Here is a 23,500-nt window from a genome sequence, read left to right on the forward strand (position 1 = left end):
TCCCCCTCTCTTTTGCGCTCTATCTCCCCTCTCTTTTGTGCTCTCTCTTTCCCCTCTCTTTTGCGCTCTCCCCTCCTCTCTTTTGCGCTCTCCCCTCCTCTCTTTTGCGCTCTCTCCCCTATCTTTGCACTCTCTCTCCCCCTCTCTTTTGCGCTCTCCCCCCCTCTCTTTTACGCTCTCTTTCTCTCCACCCTCTTTTGCGCTCTCTCTCTCCCCCCTCTCTTTTGTGCTCTCTCTCCCCCCTCTCTTTTGTGCACTCTCCCCTCTCTTTGCACTCTCTCCCCCCCTCTCTTTTGTGCTCTCCCCCCTCTCTTTTGTGCACTCTCCCTCTCTTTACCCCCCCTCTTCTGCTCTCTCTCTCCCCCTCTCTTTTGCGCTCTCTCCCCCTCTCTTTTGCGCTCTCTCTCTCCCCCTCTCTTTTGCGCTCTCTCTCTTCCCCTTTCTTTTGCGCTCTCTCTCCCCCCTCTGTTTTGGCTCTCTCCCCCCTCTTTTGTGCTCTCTCTCTCCCCCCTCTCTTTAGCGCTCTCTCTCCCCCCTCTTTTGCGCTCTCTCTTTCTCCCTTTCTTTTGTGCTCTCTCTCCCCCCTCTCTTTTGCACTCTCTTCCCTTTCTCTTTTGCGCTCTCTCCCACCTCTTTTGGGCTCTCTCCCCCCTCTCTTTTGAACTCTCTCCCCCTCTCTTTTGTGCTCTCTCTCTTCCCATCTATTTTACGCTCTCCCCCCCTCTCTCTCTCCCCTCTCTTTTGCGCTCTCTCTCCCCCTCTCTTTTGTACTCTTTCTTTCTCCCCCTCTCTTTTGCACTCTCTTTCTCTCCCCCCTCTTTTGCGCTCTCTCTCTTTCCCCTCTCTTTTGCGCTCTCTCTCCCCCATCTCTTTTGCGCTATCCCCCCCTCTCTTTTGTGCACTCTCCCCCCTCTCTTTTGCTGTCTCTCTCCCTCTCTTTATCCCCCCTCTTCTGCTCTCTCTCCCCCTCTCTTTTGAGCTCTCTCTCTCCCCCCCTCTCTTTTGCTGTCTCTCTCTCCCCCCTCTCTTTTGCTCTCTCTCTCCCCCTCTATTTTGCGCTCTGTCCCCCCCTCTTTTGTGCTCTCTCCCCCTCTCTTTTGCGCTCTCTCTCTCCCCCCTTTCTTTTGCGCTCTCTCTCCCCCCTTTCTTTTGCGCTCTATCTCCCCCCTCTCTTTTGCACTCTCTCTCCCACCCTCTCTTTTGTGCTCTCTCTCTCCCCCCTCTCTTTTGCGCTCTCTCCTCCCTCTCTTTTGCTCTCTCTCTCTCCCTCCCCCCCTCTCTCTCTTCCCCTCTCTCTCTCCCCCCTCTCCCTCTCCCCTCCCTCTATCTCCCCCCTCTTTTTATCTCTCCTCCTTTCTATCTCTCTCCCCTTTATCTTGCGAGTGACCGCGCCTGGCCACGCCCCCTGTACGTCCGGCCATGCCCCCTTCACGTCCCTTCACGCCCGACCACTCCCCCTTCATGTCCGACCACGCCCCCGATCACGCCCGGCCACCCCGCCTCAGCCGCAGATCAGGTAGAGATCTCAAAGGCCAGGTGTGTTTGTCCTCGTGCTGTCTCTACTGCGCATGACAGCTTCGGACAAACACACTTGGCCTTTTATATAATAGGATAATTGGCCTTGTGATAATTTTTCTTACACATGTCTGATGACCAATCTGTGCAGCATATGCATGTTGCTGCCAATCACTAGTAGTGTTACATCTGTTTAAGATCAGTTAAGCTGTTGGTTAATTTTTTTTGTTATCATGTGATCATTTTGAGAATTGTATACTATTTATTGCACTAGCATAAACAAAGCAGTTTCCAGAGGTGTAACTAGAAACCACAGGGTCCAGGTGAAAGAATCTAAGAAGGGCCCCCCTACCCCCCACAAAAAAGGTGAATTTGATACATATCTTTTTTTTTTTTACATTTAACACAGAAAAAAAAATGTGAATCAGACTACATGTCTGAAAAAGGAGGTACCCTGTGCCCACAGTCTGTGAGATTGTCTGACTTCCTATTACTGTATATAGTGACACTTTTTAACCCACCAGTACTGTATATAGTGAGTTAGTGACACAGTCTGTAATCTGCCGGTGAGATGGCTGGCCTGACCCTACCCGCCCCAGTACTTTATAAAGTAACCACAGTAGTTCCACAAACATACACACACACACACATACATACATACATACACACATACATACAAACATACACACACACACATAAACACCAATGGGTAAAACAGAAACACTAACCCCTGAAGTAAGAGACAGAGACACTCACATGATATCAGTGCAGGCAGTGAAAGGTCAACGTTTTTTATTGAAAAAATAAAACATATTTTCTTTAAGCTGGAGAAATCAGCTCATTTACTTTAAAAATAAACAAAGTGTCCCCTAACAGTAAAACCCCCAACCCACCAAACCCCCCCAAATAAAAAAAAAACTAACACGAATAAACCTAAACTACCCATTGCCCCTAAAGGGGCATTTGTATGGGCATTGCCGTTAAAAGGGCATTCAGCTCTTTTTCACTGCCCTTAAAAGGGCATTCAGCTTTTTTGCAATTTGCCCCAAAAAAACACTAATCTAAAAAAAAAAACAAAAAAAAAAACTAACACTAAAGCCCCAAATAGGTACTCACAGTTTCAGAAGTCCGGCGGAGAAGGTCTTCTTCCAGGTGGGTCTATCATCTTCATCCACAGCAAAGACGGTGTGGAAAGGAGGTCCGAAGTGGTCTTCCCAGATGTGGCAATCCTCCGCGGCGGTCCTCAGCTGTGGCAGTCCGCGGCAGTGGTCCGCGGCGGTTTAGGTTTATTAGTGTTAGTTTTTTTTATTTTGGGGGTTTGGTGGGTGGAGTTTTTACTGTTAGGAGGGACTTGGTTTATCTTTAATGTAAAGGAGCTGATTTATTTAGGGCAATGCCCTACAAAAAGCCCTTTTAAGGGCTATTGGTAGTTTAGCATTAGATTATTTTTTTTTATTTTGGGGGACTTTTTAATTTTCATAGGGATTAGGTTTAATTTTTTTATTTTCGATAGTGTTGTTTATTATTTTTTGTAATGTTAGTTTTTTTTATTTTCTGTAATTAGACTAATGTATTGTAATTTTTTTCTATTTCCTATTGTAATGTAGTAATTTTTTACTGTTATTAAGGGGTTAATTTAGAGGGTGTTAGGTTAGGGGGTTTAGTCATTAAATTATTTTTTTGCGTTGTGGGGTTTGGCGGTTTAGGAGTTAATAGGTAAACTAGGTTTATTGCATTGTGTTGGGCATTGGCAGATTAGGAGTTAATAGATTTATTACATAGTTTGCTATGTTGGGGTTTGTGGATTTAGGGGTTAATAATTTTTGGCCAGATTATGAGTTTTGCCTTATGAGGGGTACGGTGCTAACTTGCACGTTATTGTCAACGCTCACTTACCTACAGCACTGGTATTACAGGTTTTTATAAACCTGGCGTTAAAAGCAAAAGAAGTGAGCGTAGAGCAAAATTTAACTCCATACCGCACTCCAATACCAGTGCTGCTTAAGTCAGCGGTGAGCTTGTTGTACGTGCTCGTGCAGGATTTCCCCATAGACATCAATGGGGAGAGCCGGCTGAAAAAAAGTATAACACCTGCAATAAAGCAGCATAAAGCTATGGGGAAACTAAATGTATGTTTACACCTAACACCCTAACATGAACCCCGAGTCTAAACACCCCTAATCTTACACTTATTAACCCCTAATCTGCCACCCCTGACATCGCTGACACCTACATTATACTTATTAACCCCTAATCTGCCGCTCCAGACATCGCTGCCACTATAATAAACATATTAACCCCTAAACCGCCGCACTCCTGCATCGCAAACATTAGTTAAATATTATTAACACCTAATCTGCTGCCCCTAACATCGACACCACCTATCTACAATTATTAACCCCTAATCTGCCGCCCCCAACGTCTCCGCCACTATACTATATTTATTAACCCCTAAACCTAAGTCTAACCCTAACCCTAAAACCCTCTAACTTAAATATAATTAAAATAAATCTAAATAAAACCTACTATTAATAACTAAATAATTTCTATTTAAAACTAAATGCTGTAAAATAAACCCTTATCTAGCTACAATATAACTAATAGGTACATTGTATCTAGCTTAGGGTTTATTTTTATTTTACAGGCAAGTTTGTATTTATTTTAACTAGGTAGAATAGTTGCTAAATAGTTATTAACTATTTAATAACTACCTAGCTAAAATAAATACAAATTTATCTGTAAAATTAAACCTAACCTAACCTGAGTTACACTAACACCTAACACTACACTACAATTAAATAAATTACCTAAATTAAATACAATTAACTAAATTAAATACAATTACCTACATTACAAAAAAACAAACACTAAATTACACAAACTAAAAAACAAATTACAAGATATTTAAACTAATTACACCTAATCTAATAGCCCTATCAAAATAAAAAATCACCCCCAAAATAATAAAAAAACCATAGCCTAAACTAAACTACCAATAGCCCTTAAAAGGGCCTTTTGCAGGGCATTGCCCCAAAGAAATCAGCTCTTTTACCTGTAAAAAATATACAAACAACCCCCAACAGTAAAACCCACCACCCACACAACCAACCCCCCAAATAAAACAGTAACTAAAAAAACCTAAACTCCCCATTGTACTGAAAAGGGCATTTGGATGGGCATTGCCCTTAAAAGGGCATTTAGCTCTATTGCAGCCCAAAGCCCTAACCTAAAAATAAACCCCACCCAATAGACCCTTAAAAAAAACCTAACACTAACCCCTGAAGATCCACTTACAGTTTTGAAGAGTCGACATCCATCCTCAACGAAGCCAGGAGAAGTCCTCAGCGAAGCAGAAAGAAGTCCTCAACGAAGCTGGGAGAAGTCTTCATCCAAGCCGGGAGAAGTGGTCCTCCAGATGGACAGAAGTCTTCATCCAGACAGCATCTTCTATCTTCATCCATCCGGCGCGGAGCGGGTCCATCTTCAAGACATCCGTTGTGGAACATCCTCTTCTGCCGACGACTACCTGACGAATGAAGGTTCCTTTAAGTGACGTCATCCAAGATGGCATCACTTAGAATTCTATCAGCCAATCGGAATTAAGGTTGAAAAAATCCTATTGACTGATTGGAACAGCCAATACAATTCAAGCTCAATCCTATTGGCTGATTGGATCAGCCAATAGGATTGAAGTTCAATCCTATTGGCTGATCCAATCAGCCAATAGGATTTTTTCAACCTTAATTAATTCCAATTAGGTGATAGAATTCTATCAGCCAACCAGAATTTAAGTGACGCCATCTTGGATGATGTCACTTAAAGGAACATTCATTCGTCGGGTAGTCGTAGGCAGAAGAGGATGCTCTGCGCCGGATATCTTGAAGATGGACCCGCTCCGCACCGGATGGATGAAGATAGAAGATGCCGTCTGGAGTAAGACTTCTGCCCGTCTGAAAGACCACTTCTCCCGGCTTGGATGAAGACTTCTCCCGGCTTCGTTGAGGACTGCTTTCTGCTTCGATGAGGACTTCTGCTGGCTTCGTTGAGGATGGATGTCGGCTATTCAAAACTGTAAGTGTATCTTCAGGGTTTAGTGGTAGGTTTTTTTAAGGGTTTATTGGGTGGGTTTTATTTTTAGGTTAGGGCTTTGGGATGCAATAGAGCTAAATGCCCTTTTAAGGTCAATGCCCATCCAAATACCCTTTTCAGGGCAATGGGGAGCTTAGGTTTTTTTAGTTATGGTTTTATTTGGGGGGATGGTTGTGTGGGTGGTGGGTTTTACTGTTGGGGGGTTGTTTGTATATTTTTTACAGGTAAAAGAGCTGATTTCTTTGGGCAATGCCCTGCAAAAGGCCCTTTTAAGGGCTATTGGTAGTTTAGTTTAGGCTAGGGTTTTTTTTTTATTTTGATAGGGCTATTAGATTAGGTGTAATTAGTTTAAATATCTTGTAATTTGTTTTGTTTTTTGTGTAATTTAGTGTTTGTTTTTTTTTGTAATTTAAGTAATTGTATTTAATTTAGTTAATTGTATTTAATTTAGGTAATTTATTTAATTGTAGTGTAGTGTTAGGTGTTAGTGTAACTTAGGTTAGGTTTTATTTTACAGGTAAATTTGTATTTATTTTAGCTAGGTAGTTATTAAATAGTTAATAACTATTTAGTAACTATTCTACCTAGTTAAAATAAATACAAACTTGCCTGTAAAATAAAAATAAACCCTAAGCTAGATACAATGTAACTATTAGTTATATTGTAGCTATCTTAGGGTTTATTTTACAGGTAAGTATTTAGTTTTAAATAGGAATTATTTAGTTATTAATTGTAGGGGCTTTTTTTTAGATTTATTTTAATTATATTTAAGTTTGGGGGTGTTAGACTTAGGTTTAGGGGTTAATAAATATTGTATAGTGGCGGCGACGTTGGGGGCGGCAGATTAGGGGTTAATAATTGTAGGTAGGTAGCGGCAATGTTAGGGACAGCAGATTAGGGGTTAATAATTTTATTTTAGTGTTTGCGATGCGGGAGGGACTCGGTTTAGGGGTTAATAGGTAGTTTATGTGTGTTAGTGTACTTTTTAGCACTTTAGTTATGAGTTTTATGCTACAGCTTTGTAGTGTTAAACTCATAACTACTGACTTTAGAATGCATTACGAATCTTGCGGGATAGGCTGTACTGCTCACTTTTTGGCCTAAAAAAAAAAAAGCTTGTAATACTGGCGCTATGGAAGTCCCATTGTAAAAAGACTATACGCAAATTGAGTTAGTTGATTTGCGGTGAGGCCAAAAAGAGTGCGGGACAGCTGTACCTACAAGGCTCGTAATAGCAGCGGTAGTAAAAAAGCAGCATTTTTACTCATAACACAAAACTCTTACGGCTAGATTTAGAGTTGGGCGGTAGCCGTCAAAACCAGCGTTAGAGGCTCCTAACGCTGGTTTTTACCGCCCTCTGGTATTTGGAGTCAGTCCGGAAAGGGTCTAACGCTCACTTTGCACCCGCGACTTTTCCATACCGCAGATCCCCCTACGCCATTTGCGTAGCCTATCTTTTCAATGGGATCTTTCTAACGCCGGTATTTAGAGTCGTGGCTGAAGTGAGCGTTAGAAATCTAACGACAAAACTCCAGCCGCAGAAAAAAGTCAGTAGTTAAGAGCTTTTTGGGCTAACGCCGGTTTATAAAGCTCTTAACTACTGTGCTCTAAAGTACTCTAACAACCATAAACTACCTATGTACCCCTAAACCGAGGTCCCCCCACATCGCCGCCACTCTATTAAAATTTTTAACCCCTAATCTGCCGCTCCATACATCGCCGCCAGCTACGTTATCCCTATGTACCCCTAATCTGCTGCCCCTAACATCGCCGACCCCATATTATATTTATTAACCCCTAATCTGCCGCCCCCGCTATCGCTGACACCTGCATATTTTTTTTAACCCCTAATCTGCCGCTCCGTACACCGCCGCAACCTACATTATACCTATGTACCACTAATCTGCTGCCCCTAACACCGCCGACCCCTATATTATATTTATTAACCCCTAATCTGCTGTCCCCAACGTTGCCTCTACCTACCTACAATAATTAACCCCTAATCTGCCGACCGGATCTCACCGCTACTATAATAAATGTATTAACCCCTAAAGCTAAGTCTAACCCTAACACTAACACCCCCCTAAATTAAATATTATTTAAATCTAACAAAATAAATTAACTCTTATTAAATAAATTAATCCTATTTAAAGCTAAATACTTACCTGTAAAATAAACCCTAATATAGCTACAATATAAATTATAATTATATTGTAGCTATTTTAGGATTAATATTTATTTTACAGGTAACTTTGTAATTATTTTAACCAGGTACAATAGCTATTAAATAGTTAATAACTATTTAATAGCTAACTAGTTAAAATAATTACAAAATGACCTGTAAAATAAATCCTAACCTAAGTTACAATTAAACCTAACACTACACTATCAATACATTAATTAAATAAAATACCTACAATTATCTACAATTAAACCTAACACTAAACTATCAATAAATGAATTAAATAAAATACCTACAATTAAATACAATTAAATAAACTAACTAAAGTACAAAAAATAAAAAAGAACTAAGTTACAAAAAATAAAAAAATATTTACAAACATTAGAAAAATATTACAACAATTTTAAACTAATTACACCTACTCTAAGCCCCCTAATAAAATAACAAAGACCCCCAAAATAAAAAAATGCCCTACCCTATTCTAAAATTAAAATAGAAAAGCTCTTTTACCTTACCAGCCCTTAAAAGGGACCTTTGCGGGGCATGCCCCAAAGAATTCAGCTCTTTTGCCTGTAAAGAAAACATACAATACCCCCCCAACATTACAACACACCACCCACATACCCCTAATCTAACCAAAACCCCCCTTAAATAAACCTAACACTAAGCCCCTGAAGATCTCCCTACCTTGTCTTCACCTCGCCGGGTTCACCGATCCGTCCACCGAAGTCTTGATCCAAGCCTCCGAAGTCTTGATCCAAGCCCAAGCGGGGGGCTGAAGAGTGACATCCATCCTCCGGCTGAAATCTTGATCCAAGCGGGCAGAAGAGAACATCCGGACCAGCAAACATCTTCATCCAAGCCGCATCTTCTATGTTCTTCAATCCGATGACGACCGGCTGATCTTCAAGACCTCCAGCGCGGATCCATCCATCTTCACCGACGACTTCCCGATGAATGACGGTTCCTTTAAGGGACGTTATCCAAGATGGCATCCCTCAAATTCCGATTGGCTGATAGGATTCTATCATCCAATCGGAATTAAGGTAGGAAAATTCTGATTGGCTGATGGAATAAGCCAATCAGATTCAAGTTCAATCCGATTGGCTGATCCGATCATCCAATCAGATTGAGCTTGCATTCTATTGGCTGATAGGAACAGCCAATAGAATGCAATCTCAATCTGATTGGTTGATCGGATCAGCCAATCGGATTGAACTTGAATCTGATTGGCTGATTCCATCAGCCAATCAGAATTTTCCTACCTTAATTCCGATTGGCTGATAGAATCCTACCAGCCAATCGGAATTCGAGGGACGCCATCTTGGATGACGTTCCTTAAAGGAACCGTCATTCGTCAGGAAGTCGTCGGTGAAGATGGATGGATCCGAGCTGGAGGTCTTGAAGATCAGCTGGTCGTCATCGGATTGAAGAACATAGAAGATGCGGCTTGGATGAAGATGTTTGCCGGTCCGGATGTCCTCTTCTGCCCGCTTGGATCAAGACTTCAGCCGGAGGATGGATGTCTTCAGCCCCCCGCTTGGGCTTGGATCAAGACTTCGGAGGCTTGGATCAAGACTTCGGAGGACGGATCGGTGAACCTGGCATGGTGAAGATAAGGTAGGAAGATCTTCAGGGGCTTAGTGTTAGGTTTATTTATGGGGGGTTTGGGTTAGATTAGGGGTATGTGGGTGGTGGGTTGTAATGTTGGGGGGTATTGTATTTTTTTTTACAGGCAAAAGAGCTGAATTATTTGGGGCATGCCCCGCAAATGGCCCTTTTCAGGGCTGGTAAGGTAAAAGAGCTTTTTATTTTTTTAATTTAGAATAGGGTAGGGCATTTTTTTTATTTTGGGGGTCTTTGTTATTTTATTAGGGGGCTTAGAGTAGGTGTAATTAGTTTAAAATTGTTGTAATGTTTTTCTAATGTTTGTAAATATTTTTTTATTTTTTGTAACTTAGTTCTTTTTTATTTTTTTGTACTTTAGTTAGTTTATTTAATTGTAGTTATTTGTAAGTATTGTATTTAATAAATTTATTGATAGTGTAGTGTTAGGTTTAATTGTAACTTAGGTTAGGATTTATTTTACAGGTAATTTTGTAATTATTTTAACTATTTTAGCTATTAAATAGTTCTTAACTATTTAATTGCTATTGTACCTGGTTAAAATAAATACAAAGTTGCCTGTAAAATAAATATTAATCCTAAAATAGCTACAATATAATTATTAGTTATATTGTAGCTATATTAGGATTTATTTTACAGGTAAGTATTTAGCTTTAAATAGGAATAATTTATTTAATAAGAGTTAATTTATTTCGAATAATTTATTTAATAAGAGTTAATTTATTTCGTTAGATTTAAATTTTATTTAATTTAGGGGGGTGTTAGTGTTAGGGTTAGACTTAGCTTTAGGGGTTAATCCATTTATTAGAGTAGTGGCGAGATCCGGTCGGCAGATTAGGGGTTAATAATTGAAGTTAGGTGTCAGCGATGTTAGGGAGGGCAGATTAGGGGTTAATACTATTTCTTATAGGGTTATTGAGGCGGGAGTGAGGCGGATTAGGGGTTAATAACTTTATTATAGTAGCGGTGAGGTGCGGTCGGCAGATTAGGGGTTAATTATTGTAGGTAGCTGGCGGCGACGTTGTGGGGGGCAGATTAGGGGTTAATAAATATAATATAGGGGTCGGCGGTGTTAGGGGCAGCAGATTAGGGGGGAAATAGGGATAACGTAGGTTGCGGCGGTGTCCTGAGCGGCAGATTAGGTGTTAATAAGTGTAAGGTTAGGGGTGTTTAGACTCGGGGTTCATGTTAGGGTGTTAGGTGCAGACGTAGGAAGTGTTTCCCCATAGGAAACAATGGGGCTGCGTTAGGAGCTGAACGCTGCTTTTTTGCAGGTGTTAGGTTTTTTTTTCAGCTCAAACAGCCCCATTGTTTCCTATGGGGGAATCGTGCACGAGCACGTTTTTGAAGCTGGCCGCGTCCGTAAGCACCGCTGGTATCGAGAGTTGCAGTGGCGTTAAATATGCTATATGCTCCCTTTTTTGGAGCCTAACGCTGCCCTTCTGTGAACTCTAAATACCAGCGGTATTTAAAAGGTGCGGGAGAAAAAAAGCACGCATAGCTAACGCACCCCTTTGGCCGCAGAACTCTAAATCTAGTCGTTAATCTAGCCGTTTATTAGGTAGTTTTTTTTTTTTTCTTAATACTTCGTATGGGCGGTTAGTTTATTTTTCTCTTAATACTTTGTGCGGGCGGTTAGTTTATTTTTTTCTTAATACTTTGTGCGGGTAGTTAGTTTATTTTTTTCTTAAAGGGACATTAAACCCATTTTTTTTCTTTCATGATTTAGAAAGAGAATGTAATTTTAAACAACTTTCTAATTTACTTCTATTATCTATGTTGCTTCATTTTCTTGATATCCTTTGCTGAAAAGTATATCTGGATAGGCTTAGTAGTTGCTGATTGGTGGCTGCACATAAATGCCGTGTGTGATTGGCTCATCCATGTGCATTGCTATTTCTTCAGCAAAGGATATCTAAAGAATGAAGCAAATTAGATAATAGAAGTAAATTGGAATTATTTAAAATTGTATTCTCTACCTGAATCATGAAAGAAACATTCTCAGTTTAGTGTCCCTTTAATACTTAGTACGGGCGGTTATCTTTTTTTTTAAATATTTATTGCATGTGGTTAGGTTGTTTTTTTTTAATACTTATTGAGGACATTTTTGTTTTTTGTGGATTCTGCAGGGGATTCTTTCACTACCCTGCCATTTTCGGAATCCACCATGATGTAGGTGAATTATTTTGGCTGCACGCGCAGCCAACATTCTGTTGGCTGCCTCACACTGCCAACATTCCTTTGAGGATGCGTGCACAAATGCCGACGGAAGCGTTCCAAACGCGGTTATAGAATAGATTTCCCAGTTCTGCATAGCCAACACTGTTATAATAATACACTTTTTACCTCTTTGATTGCCTTGTATCTAAGCCTTCACAGACTTCCCCCAATCTAATTTTTTTTGACAGACTTGCATTTTAGCCAATCAGTTCTGACTCATTAATATCTCCACAGGAGTGAGCAAAATGTTATCTATATGACATACATAAACTAGCACATTATAACTGTAAAAAACTGTCAAAATGCTAAGATAAGATAAGGTGGCCTTGAATAGTTTAGAAATCAGTTTGAGCCTACCTTGGTTTAGCTTTCAAAAAAAGAATACCAAAGAACAAATCAAATTTGTTGAAAAATTAAATTGGAATGTTGTTTAAAATTGCATGCCCTATCTGAAGCATGAAAGTTTAATTTTGACTTGACTGTTCCTTTAAAAAGAATTTATTACAATTGACAATATTTTTAGTAATGCACAAATCAATTAAACTGAATTAAAAATTTTCATCTTTAAATATATTTGACATTTACATTTGTATAATAGATTAAAATCAAGGTATAATTAATTATTAATTAAAAACATTTACTACATTAACTAATATATGTAACTATAAAAAACAGCCAGATTTGATTAGCTCACATGATCAAAATCAAGTAAGTATGAAGTAAAATCCCATTAAGAGTGAGCAGGGGAAAGTACAATGCTGTATATTCACTTAAAGCCTCTTCAGGTTTCCAAAATTTCCAGTCACTCCAATTTTTCTTGTTCCTATGTTGTGCACTAAATAATGGAGGGTTGCAGGAGTTGTAGTAATTAGATACAACAGAGATAGATAGGAAATGACAAGCTCAGTCAGCACAACCATTTATTACAACCTATGCCATATGTGCTTTACAATTTGTAATATGTTCCATCAAAGTGCATCAACAGGTGGAGTTGGAAGTTGTCAGAGCTGCTGAGGACATGGTGAGGAGGAGAAAGCCAGCTCTTTATTAAAGATAAGGAACCAGATTGTACATCATAGTAAGTTGGAACCTGGGGCCCGATCCGATATGCAGCGTCGCCCGCAAAAGCCGGCGACGCCAAATTTTGCGCTGGTTTGGTATCCCATATACGGCGTAACATAGAAGTTACGCTCGTATATTTCTGCCTGTACCCTTAGTTTTTTGCCCCATAGACTGACATACACAACACACGCAGTTTGGTATCCAATATACAGCGTAAGGACTTACGTGGCGAAAATGGAGAAATCTTACTCCATTTTCACCTCGCCACAAAATGCAGGTGTAGCAAGCCTTACGCTGAGTATTGAATCACCGTAACTCCCTAATCTGACTGCAAAAAAAAAACCTAATACCTAACGCATGCGCAATGTCTATCTACCTGTCAATCGCAATCCCCCACCACAAAACCTAATAAAGTGTTTTACCCCTAAACCGCCGCTCCCGGACCCCGCCGCCACCTACATTATATGTATTACCCCCCTAATCTGACCCCCCTACACCGCCGCCACCTATATTAAATATATTACCCCTAATCTTATCCCCCTACACCGCCGCCACCTATATTAAATATATTACCCCCCTAATCTGATCCCCCTACACCGCCGCCACCTATATTAAATATATTAACCCCTAATCTGATCCCCCTACACCGCCGCCACCTATATTAAATATATGACCCCCTAAACCTAAGTCTAACCCTAACACCCCCTAACTTAATTATTATTTAAATAAATCTAAATAATATTAATATTATTAACTAAATTATTCCTATTTAAAACTAAATACTTACCTATAAAATAAACCCTAAGATAGCTACAATATAATTAATAATTACATTGTAGCTATTTTAGGGTTTATATTTATTTTACAGGTAACTTTGTATTTATTTTAACTAGATACAATAGCTATTAAATAGTTAATAACTATTTAATAGCTACCTAGTTAAAATTATTACAAAATTACCTGTACAATAAATCCTAACCTAAGTTACAAATACACCTAATACTACACTATCAATAAATTAATTAAATAAACTACAATTATCTAAACTAAAATACCATTAAATAAACTAAACTATATTAAAAAAACCCCACTAAATTACAAAAAATAAAAAAATATTACAAGAATTTTACACTAATTACACCTAATCTAAACCCCCTAATAAAATAAAAAGCCCCCCAAAATAATAAAATTTCCCTACCCTAAACTAAATTACAAAAGTAATCAGCTCTATTACCAGCCCTCAAAAGGGCCTTTTGCGGGGTATTGCCCCAAAGTAATCAGCTCTTTTACCTGTAAAAAAAAAGAACAATCCCCCCCCATTACAACCCACCACCCACACACCCCTACTCTAAAACCCACCCGATCCCCCCTTAAAAAAGTTACAGTAGCTCTTATTCTATTGGCTATTCAAATCAGGCAATAGAATTACAGTAGCTCTCATCCGATTGGCTGATTTGAATTTGAAGGCTCAAATCAGCCAATAGGAATTCAAGGGACTCCATTTTTAATAGCGTACCTTGAATTCCTATTCAGTGTATGGCGGAGATCGTATGAAGAGGATCCTCCACGCTCCATGGCTCCGCGGTCTTCAGTTCCAGCGTCGCCGATCTTCAGTTCTAGTGTGGCCAGTCTTCAGTTCCAGAATCGACGGTCTTCAGCTCCGCGGTCATCGGTCTTCAACTCCTCCACTCCGCGCCGGCTGGTTCCTGGAAGAAGAAGAGGTCGCCGCTTGGAAGAAGACTTCACCACCTGGAACAGGACTTTCTCCGCCGGTCTTCAGGACAGGTAAGGACCACTTGGGGGTTAGACTTAGTTTTTTTTAAGGGGGATCGGGTGGGTTTTAGAGTAGGGGTGTGTGGGTGGTGGGTTGTAATGGGGGGGATTGTTCTTTTTTTTACAGGTAAAAGAGCTGATTACTTTGGGGCAATGCCCAGCAAAAGGCCCTTTTAAGGGCTGGTAATAGAGCTGATTACTTTTGTAATTTAGTTTAGGGTAGGGAAATTTTATTATTTTGGAGGGCTTTTTTATTTTATTAGGGGGCTTAGATTTGGTGTAATTAGCGTAAAATTCTTGTAATATTTTTATTATTTTTGTAATTTAGTGTTTGTTTTTTTGTAATATAGTTTAGTTTATTTAATTGTATTTTAGTTTAGATAATTGTAGTTTATTTAATTAATTTATTGATAGTGTAGTGTTAGGTGTATTTGTAACTTAGGTTAGGATTTATTTTACAGGTAATTTTGTAATAATTTTAACTAGGTAGCTATTAAATAGTTAATATCTATTTAATAGCTATTGTACCTAGTTAAAATAAATACAAAGTTACCTGTAAAATAAATATAAACCCTAAAATAGCTACAATGTAATTATTAATTATATTGTAGCTATCTTAGGGTTTATTTTATAGGTAAGTATTTAGTTTTAAATAGGAATAATTTAGTTAATAATATTAATATTATTTAGATTTATTTAAATAATAATTAAGTTAGGGGGTGTTAGGGTTAGACTTAGGTTTAGGGGGTCATATATTTAATATAGGTGGTGGCGGTGTAGGGGGGTCAGATTAGGAGGTAATATTTTTAATATAGGTGGCGGCGGTGTAGGGGGATCAGATTAGGGGGTAATATATTTAATATAGGTGGCGGCGGTGTAGGGGGATCAGATTAGGGGGTAATACATATAATGTAGGCAGCGGCGGTGTAGGGGGGTCAGATTAGGGGGTAATACATTTAATGTAGGTGGCGGCGGGGTCCGGGAGCGGCGGTTTAGGGGTTAAACACTTTATTTAGTGGCGATGGGGTCCGGGTGCGGCGTTTTAGGGGTTAATACATTTATTATTAGGAGTGAGAGGGGGGGATTGCGGATATAGGGGTATACGTGTCGGGATGATGTTTGAGAAGCGTGTTAGACAGTTACGGGATATTTAAAAGTTTAGTAAGTTTTTTTAGGCGCAGGCAGTTTCTAAAGTGCCGTAAGTCACTGGCGACTCCAGAAATTTGTACTTACTCTTATTTCTGGACATCGTTAGTTTGTCCGATTTACGGCACTTTAGAAACTGCCGGTGGGGTATATTGGATACCCCGATGTGTGAGGTGAAACTACGGGCGGTGCGGGTTCCCTCGCTTGTGCCAAAAACTACGCTGTATATCGGATCGCGCCCCTGATTACTTCAGTCAGTCAAGCGCAATATTGGACATGATTTTTTTGGGGGGGACTAAACCTGTTAAGCTCTGTTGTTTTTTTAGCACTAGTGCCACTCTTAGTTTTACCCCTCCCTCACCACCCCATACTAGCCAAAATGGCTTTACAATCTGAAATCTATAGATTAAAATATATATAATTTGGTCGTAACTCCAGATTTCCATGTTTTTGTGTGTGTGTGTGTGTTTTTTTTAATAAAGCTAAATAGCTAATAATAGAGTTCCAGGCTTTTTCTGTTTTTATTTATTTATTTTTTGCATTTTTGGGTAATTCCAGTTTTCTCTGACATTAATGGCCGGTATCACTAGATGTGCACATAGTTTTGAACTCACATTGCTTTCTATACAATAGGAAAGGGTCCACTAGATTCTGTGGCCTATATTTAACAAAGTCTGGCGGACCTGATCCACCAGACCTCGCTGAATACGTAGAGCAATACGCTCTCCGTATTCAGCATTGCACCAGCAGCTCACAAGAGCTGCTGGTGCAACGTTGCCCCCTGCAGACTCGTGGCCACCAGTAGGGAGGTGTCAATCAACCTGATCGTACTCGATCGGGTTGATTTGCAGCAATGTCTGTCCGCCTGCTCAGAGCAAGTGGACAGGTTATGGAGCAGCGGTCTTTGTGACCGCTGCTTCATAACTGCTGTTTCTGGCGAGCCTGCAGGCTCGCCAGAAACACGGGGCATCAAGCTCCATTCAGAGATTGATAGATAGGCCCCTATGAGTACTGCCAACATTGAGGTATGAAGTATAGAATGTGCAAGCTATTTGGAGCAGGGCCTTCCTCTTGTATTGATTTGCTTTGTTTATTCTGTTTTATGTTCCTGTATTATTGTTAACACAAATCATTGTATACTCTTACTTCTCTTACTTATGTACCCAGTGTTATAGAATTTGGTGGCCCTATACAAACAGCTAAAAAAAAATATTTTATTATAGTAATAATTATTATTATTATTATTATTATTATTATTATTATTATTATTATTATTATTATGTTTAGCCAGTACACTTTAATACCTCAGTCATGTTTTGTATGTAGTTTAATATATGTTAAAATGAGGAATGTCCAAATATATTTCAGATACTTATTTTCCACAATATATAAGACTGTTTATTTTTTCAAATTTAAAAACTAATATATAATGTAATGTGTTTGTAAATAATGAAATATTGTGTATTTTTTGCTTTAAATTCTTTTTTTTTAATACATCTTTCTTATATGGCTCACAAATCATACCATATAACATGAAACATTATTTTTCTTAAGGATGCAAAGAAAGTATATGAAATAAATCATATATTAATATAATATGTATCATATATCATACATTATTAAGAATTATATACATACTGAAAAGTCAATTTGATATCTTTCCAAAAAAAATGTGGGAAAAATATGGTATTGTATATTAATTGCTAGATAATTATAGGTATAAAGCATAGCTTCACTACTTTATTCATTACGTATATTTATTTATTTTTGTAGGATATTTTTTGCTAGCCTTTTTCAAGGTGCATTTAAAGAACTTGCTATTATTGAGTCTAGGGGAATAGCCAATGGATATTCATACATATGGAGAACATTATGCAAGTAGCCAATTTATATTCTTTCAGCGCTGTTTCAATGACCACAGCTTATCTGTTCTTCCAGATGTCTGAGAGCTGACATACAGTTTTAAGTACTCTTCCAAAGCAAGACAAAAGAGTCCACTGGAGGTCTCTATCACTCAAGTGCTTAAGCTAAATCAATTCCACCTCCTACGCAAAACAAAAATAAAAAAAAAAAGTTGTTTTTTTGTAAGAATCAAAGTCAAGCATATCTTTCACGTTTTTTAAAAAAAGAGAAAAGGTAGCTAAATTTACACACATTTATTTTATAAAAATGATAATTGGCTGGATAATTTGTACAAATTAAGGGCTAAATTACAAGTGGAGTGCTAAATTATCATGCGATAAATAACCAACTATTACAAGTAGCTGGTTAATGCTACCGCAAGCTTGCAGTAGCAATTAGCACTTTTAAAATTAACCAGAGATCAGATCTCTGGTTAATTTTATAAACGTTCACAAAATGCCCCAAAAAACAAGTGTGATATATTTTATTTAACCCCTTAATGACCGGACCATTTTTCAATTTTCTTACCCTTAATGACAATGGCTATTTTTACATTTCTGCAGTGTTTGTGTTTAGCTGTAATTTCCCTCTTACTCATTTACTGTACCCACACATATTATATACCGTTTTTCTCGCCATTAAATGGACTTTCTAAAGATACCCTTATTTTCATCATGTCTTATAATTTACTAAAAAAAAAATAATAAAATATGAGGAAAAAATGGAAAAAAACACACTTTTTCTAACTTTGACCCCCAAAATCTGTTACACATCTACAACCACCAAAAAACACCCATGCTAAATAGTTTCTAAATTTTGTCCTGAATTTAGAAATACCCAATGTTTACATGTTCTTTGCTTTTTTTGTAAGTTATGGGGCAATAAATACAAGTAGCACTTCGCTATTTCCAAACCACTTTTTTTCAAAATTAGCGCTAGTTACATTGGAACCCTGATATCTGTCAGGAATCCCTGAATATCCCTTGACATGTATATATTTTTTTTTAGAAGACAACCCAAAGTATTGATCTAGGCCCATTTTGGTATATTTCATGCCACGATTTCACCGCCAAATGCGATAAAAAAAAAAAAAAGTTCACTTTTTCACAAAATTTGTCACAAACTTTAGGTTTCCCACTGAAATTATTTACAAACAGCTTCTGCAATTATGGCACAAATGGTTGTAAATGCTTCTCTGGGATCCCCTTTTTTCAGAAATAGCAGACTTATATGGCTTTTGGGTTGCTTTTTGGTAATTAGAAGGCCGCTAAATGCCGCTGCGCACCACACGTGTTTTATGCCCAGGAGTGAAGGGGTTAATTAGGGAGCTTGTAGGGAGCTTGTAGGGTTAATTTTAGCTTTAGTGTAGTGTAGTAGACAACCCCAAGTATTGATCTAGGCCCATTTTGGTATATTTTATGCCACCATTTCACCGCCAAATGCGAGCAAATAAAAAAAAAAAACTTAACATTTTTCACAATTTTAGGTTTCTCACTGAAATTATTTACAAACAGCTTGTGCAATTATGGCAGAAATTGTTGTAAAAGCTTCTCTGGGATCCCCTTTGTTCAGAAATAACAGACTTATATGGCTTTGGCGTTGCTTTTTGGTAATTAGAAGGCCGCTAAATGCTGCTGCGCACCACACGTTAATTATGCCCAGCAGTGAAGGGGTTAAATTAGGTAGCTTGTAGGGAGCTTGCAGGGTTAATTTTAGAGATCAACCTCCCACCTGACACATCCCACCCCCTGATCCCTCCCAAACAGCTCTCTTCCCTCCCCCACCCCACAATTGTTCCCGCCATCTTAAGTACTGGCAGAAAGTCTGCCAGTACTAAATAAAAGAGGTTTGTTTTTTTTTTTTTTAAATAAAAATAATAAAGTATTTTAACTGTGATGGACCCCTGCCTTAGCCCCAACCTCCCTGATCCCCCCTCCAGCTCTCTAACCCTCTCCCCTACCTAATTACCACCATCTTGGGTACTGGCAGCTGTCTGCCAGTACCCAGTTTGGCCCCAAAAAGTATTTTTATTTTATTTTTACTTAAAAAATTATTTCTGTAGTGTAGCAGCCCCCCACAATACCCCCACCCCCACCCCCTCCCAGATCCTTTTATATTTTTTTTTTTTTTTAAAAATCCTTTTTTTCCCCTTTCTGCATCATTCATTGGTGTCAGTGTGGCTAATGGGTGCACGTGCACGCGCACGCGTGCATGCGCACACACGCGCACATGCATGCTCACGTGCACGCGCACGCATCGTGCACGCGCGCGCGCATCGTGCACGCGCACCCTCACACCCGGCACTATCGCTACCGGTGCAGAGAGGGCCACAGAGTGGCTCTCTCTGCATCGGGGGCTTGTAAAGTGGTATTGCAGGATGCCTCCATATCGAGGCATCACTGCAATACCCTCAGAGCTGCTGGAAGCATTTGTGATCGCTTCCAGCACTCTGTTAGACAACTGACGTACCAGGTACGTCCATTGTCATTAACTGCTTGTTAATGCATGACGTACCTGGTACGTCAGTTGTCATTAAGGGGTTAAAAAATAAAAATAAAAAAATAGTAGCAGGTCCAGGCTATGGGCCAAGATGGCCGCTAAACTGGGAGCTCTGGAATACAGTTTTACATTCCGCCTGTAAGCTGCTAACTACATAGCCATCCAGCTAAACTTTATATCTCAAGTTGTAGGGGACATTTGGCTGAATAGACTGATATAAGAATTTTTTCCAATATCGCAGGACTTCCCAGTCTGGACTGCTGAAGGTCCCTGGCGGCTCTTAAGGAGAGGGATCCCAGCTCCCCCCCCTGGGGAACCGGGTAATCAGAGAATACAGAGATTCTCTACATAACACTCACACCATGGAGGAGGATTTTTGCACTAAGGTACAAGCCCTATTTGATGAATCTGAGCGGCTGATGCTCTACAAATTTGACCGCCTTATGAAACTATTTGAAGCCCCTGTGGCTCAATCTGGCAGGCCTGCTGTGGAAAGAGAGGTGGCTTCACGCATTGAGAAGGGCAATACACAGCCGCAGAATGAACACACATTCACCGAATCCAGCGTCATAGAGAAGGGACAGCGAGATGCTAGTCCTGGAGACAATAGGTGGGGAGTTGTCAATACTCTAGGAGTGCCTAAAATAAAAGATCCGCCTGAGAAGGAAAGGGATGGGACGGCAGCGTCTGTCAGCATCGCACGAGATAAGGTAGTGGCTCAAGAGGCTTGTCCCATTAGAAGTATCCAGCTCAATGCCGCTTACCTGGGCATATGGGGGAGACCGTCCGGCTCCCCTGCGAAAGGCTGTACGTTGGTGGCTCATCATAACTGCCCTGCTCTGGCTCTCAGTGGGGGCTGTGTCCTAGAGTTGTGGCGCGCGCTGAAGTTTTTGTCTGACCTGGTTTCTGAAGTGCTGCAGAGGATACCCGGAGGCCTTCAAGATCTGAGTGACAACATAAAAGCCGGGATAGGGTAAAGTAAAGGCCACTTTTGGACTGCTGGGGCCGATTTAACTCTACCTCAGAACTTCTCCTCTCTTGGACTGGGTATCTATGCACTGCTCAGCGAGCAGTTATGTCTGATGCTGAGATGCTATTTGTATATATGTTTACACTGAGGCTACCTACATGAAGTATATTATTTAGGCAGACCAGTTGATTTATGAAACATAATACTGTCTCTTGACGTGATTTTTCCCTGATAGTAGTTTATTCCGTTTAATTGCAGGGGTTCAAGAGTGGCATATATGTGTGGTAAATATTGTATCGCATATTGAGCTGTTGCTTCACCATTTATAAATGCTTACAGCCTCTTTTTTCTCAGCAGATATACGCTGCTAACCTATATATCCAGCTTCTCTCAACGCCTTTTATGTAGCTATTTATATATATATTGCTGAGATAGTACAATAGAAAGAAAGTAAAATTACAAGATGGCTGTAGGTCTCTAGAATAGCTCCTACTTTACAGTGGCTATTGGCTTAACAGAGCTATTCCCTCCATCTTTATAATGTTATTCCCTAGGTAGAGGTCAGACTCATACCTTTCTGCTGTTACTTATATATAGAAATTAAGTGTCCAAGAGTGGCCCTATCATCTAAGGTCTAATGTGCTCCATACAGCTACTTTGAACATGTACTGTATATTATGCTTTATCTTCATATCACCTATGATGCTGGTCTTAGGCATACATAAAGTTTTATATAAAGGTTTGAATGATACCTATAATCTTTTCAGTTTTAATTACACCTTGTGTGCCCTTCACATGTGCTTAGTCTACAATCAACCTCAGTTGTACAGATAGTTTTTATCTTCCATATAAATTTCTCAAATGATAGCTCTGTACAACATGGTGTATCGTACCTTTAATAGACTCTCTTTTGAGATAAACGGGGGCCTATACCACCGACAGTACTGTTTATATAGAATTCACTACTAGGCTGGGTCCTAGAAGGCCCCTATAACTTTACCCCCTACGTTTTCTACAGTACTTATTTTTTAAGATGTATGGCCCGAAAGTGGCCGTTAACTGAGGTATGTCTCATTCATACTTTAGCATAGTTTAAGGGGAGTGTATGACAAAATATATAATGCCTATAGTGTTAATATTCTTGTTGAAATGTTTTATTACTGAAATTGTATGTAATATATGTTCTGCTGAAGATATCAAGGACGCGTACAAGCCTGCATAGGTTACGATTTGGCTATTGCATTTAGGCCTATGCCAAAATAGGTGTTAGTCTTGTGTCATATGTCCTTCCGTACACGTACTTTTATAAAATGAGGTAATATCCATGGCTGGAAAATGTATCTTTGGATTAGGATATGCTTTGATCCTACAGATGTGAAGACATGCTTGTTTAATTAACTCTGTAAATCCTGATGTATGACAAATGGGCATGTTGCCATGATGTTTCTTTCTGAAATTTTGTTTGTTTGCCGTTTTACCTCAATAAAAAAATATTAAAAAAAAAAAAAAAAAATAGTAGCATCTTTATTTTTTAATAAAGTAATTACAAAAAGCAGATTTTTGGGATCTAAAGGGAGTGGGTGTCGGGTGTTAAAAAAAGCACAAAAAATTGCCTTTACTTTGCTGTCTATGGGAACTGTGCGTTCCCCGTAAATATATATGTATATGCTTGTATGCATATACATTTATGTGTTAAAGTGATGGTAAATCCCAGCATTTGTGAAACACTAGGATTTACCATTGGAACAAATAAAGGGGACTTTCACTCATGAAGTATAAAATACTTCATGCTTAAAGTTCCTTTAATTGTTTAAAGCGTTCGCAGCACTGAGCTGCTAAGGCAGCCCACAGCAGAACGCTATTTTGCTGAGAGGTGATGTCTCCACCTCTTAGCCAATAGCCATGCGGGCTATCCATGGCTTGGCGCCATCACTTTAATATGTGTACACATATTAACTCATATATATATATATAATCATATACATTTACACTTTGCTGCCATCGCTGAGCTATTTATCCCCTGCGCTGCACGAATTCTCATGCCGTGTCTGATGGCTAGAATTAGGCTCCCATTGGAGCCTATGGAAGCACGCTCTCATGAGGTCACGTTCACATTGCGCTCAACTTGTAATACCAGCGCACATTAGCGTGCGCTGGTATTACTCAGTGGAGAACTAATATTGCTTTCTCAAAAACTTTGCAATATACTTTTCTTGTTTTCTTGTAATTAGACTCTCAACAAAGTGCATTTTCCAATTCTTAGAATTGGAAGTGCACATTTCAGATTTTAATGCTAACATTGTAAGAATTTCTGTATCTAATTGACCTCAGCAGAGGTGATTGGATAAAATACTACAAAACAAGCAATTTTTTTTTAACAAAATGACAATGACAGGTCTTGTCTATTAAAAAGTCCAGATTTGCTCCCCCCAAATAAGGCAAATGGTGAGGCTGGACATTTGAAAATCCCTTTGCAGTAAAGAAGTTATTAATGCATTCTGAAAGGTTTTACACTA

Source organism: Bombina bombina, chromosome 1, assembly GCF_027579735.1.
Source record: "Bombina bombina isolate aBomBom1 chromosome 1, aBomBom1.pri, whole genome shotgun sequence".
NCBI classification, from domain to species: Eukaryota; Metazoa; Chordata; class Amphibia; order Anura; family Bombinatoridae; genus Bombina; species Bombina bombina.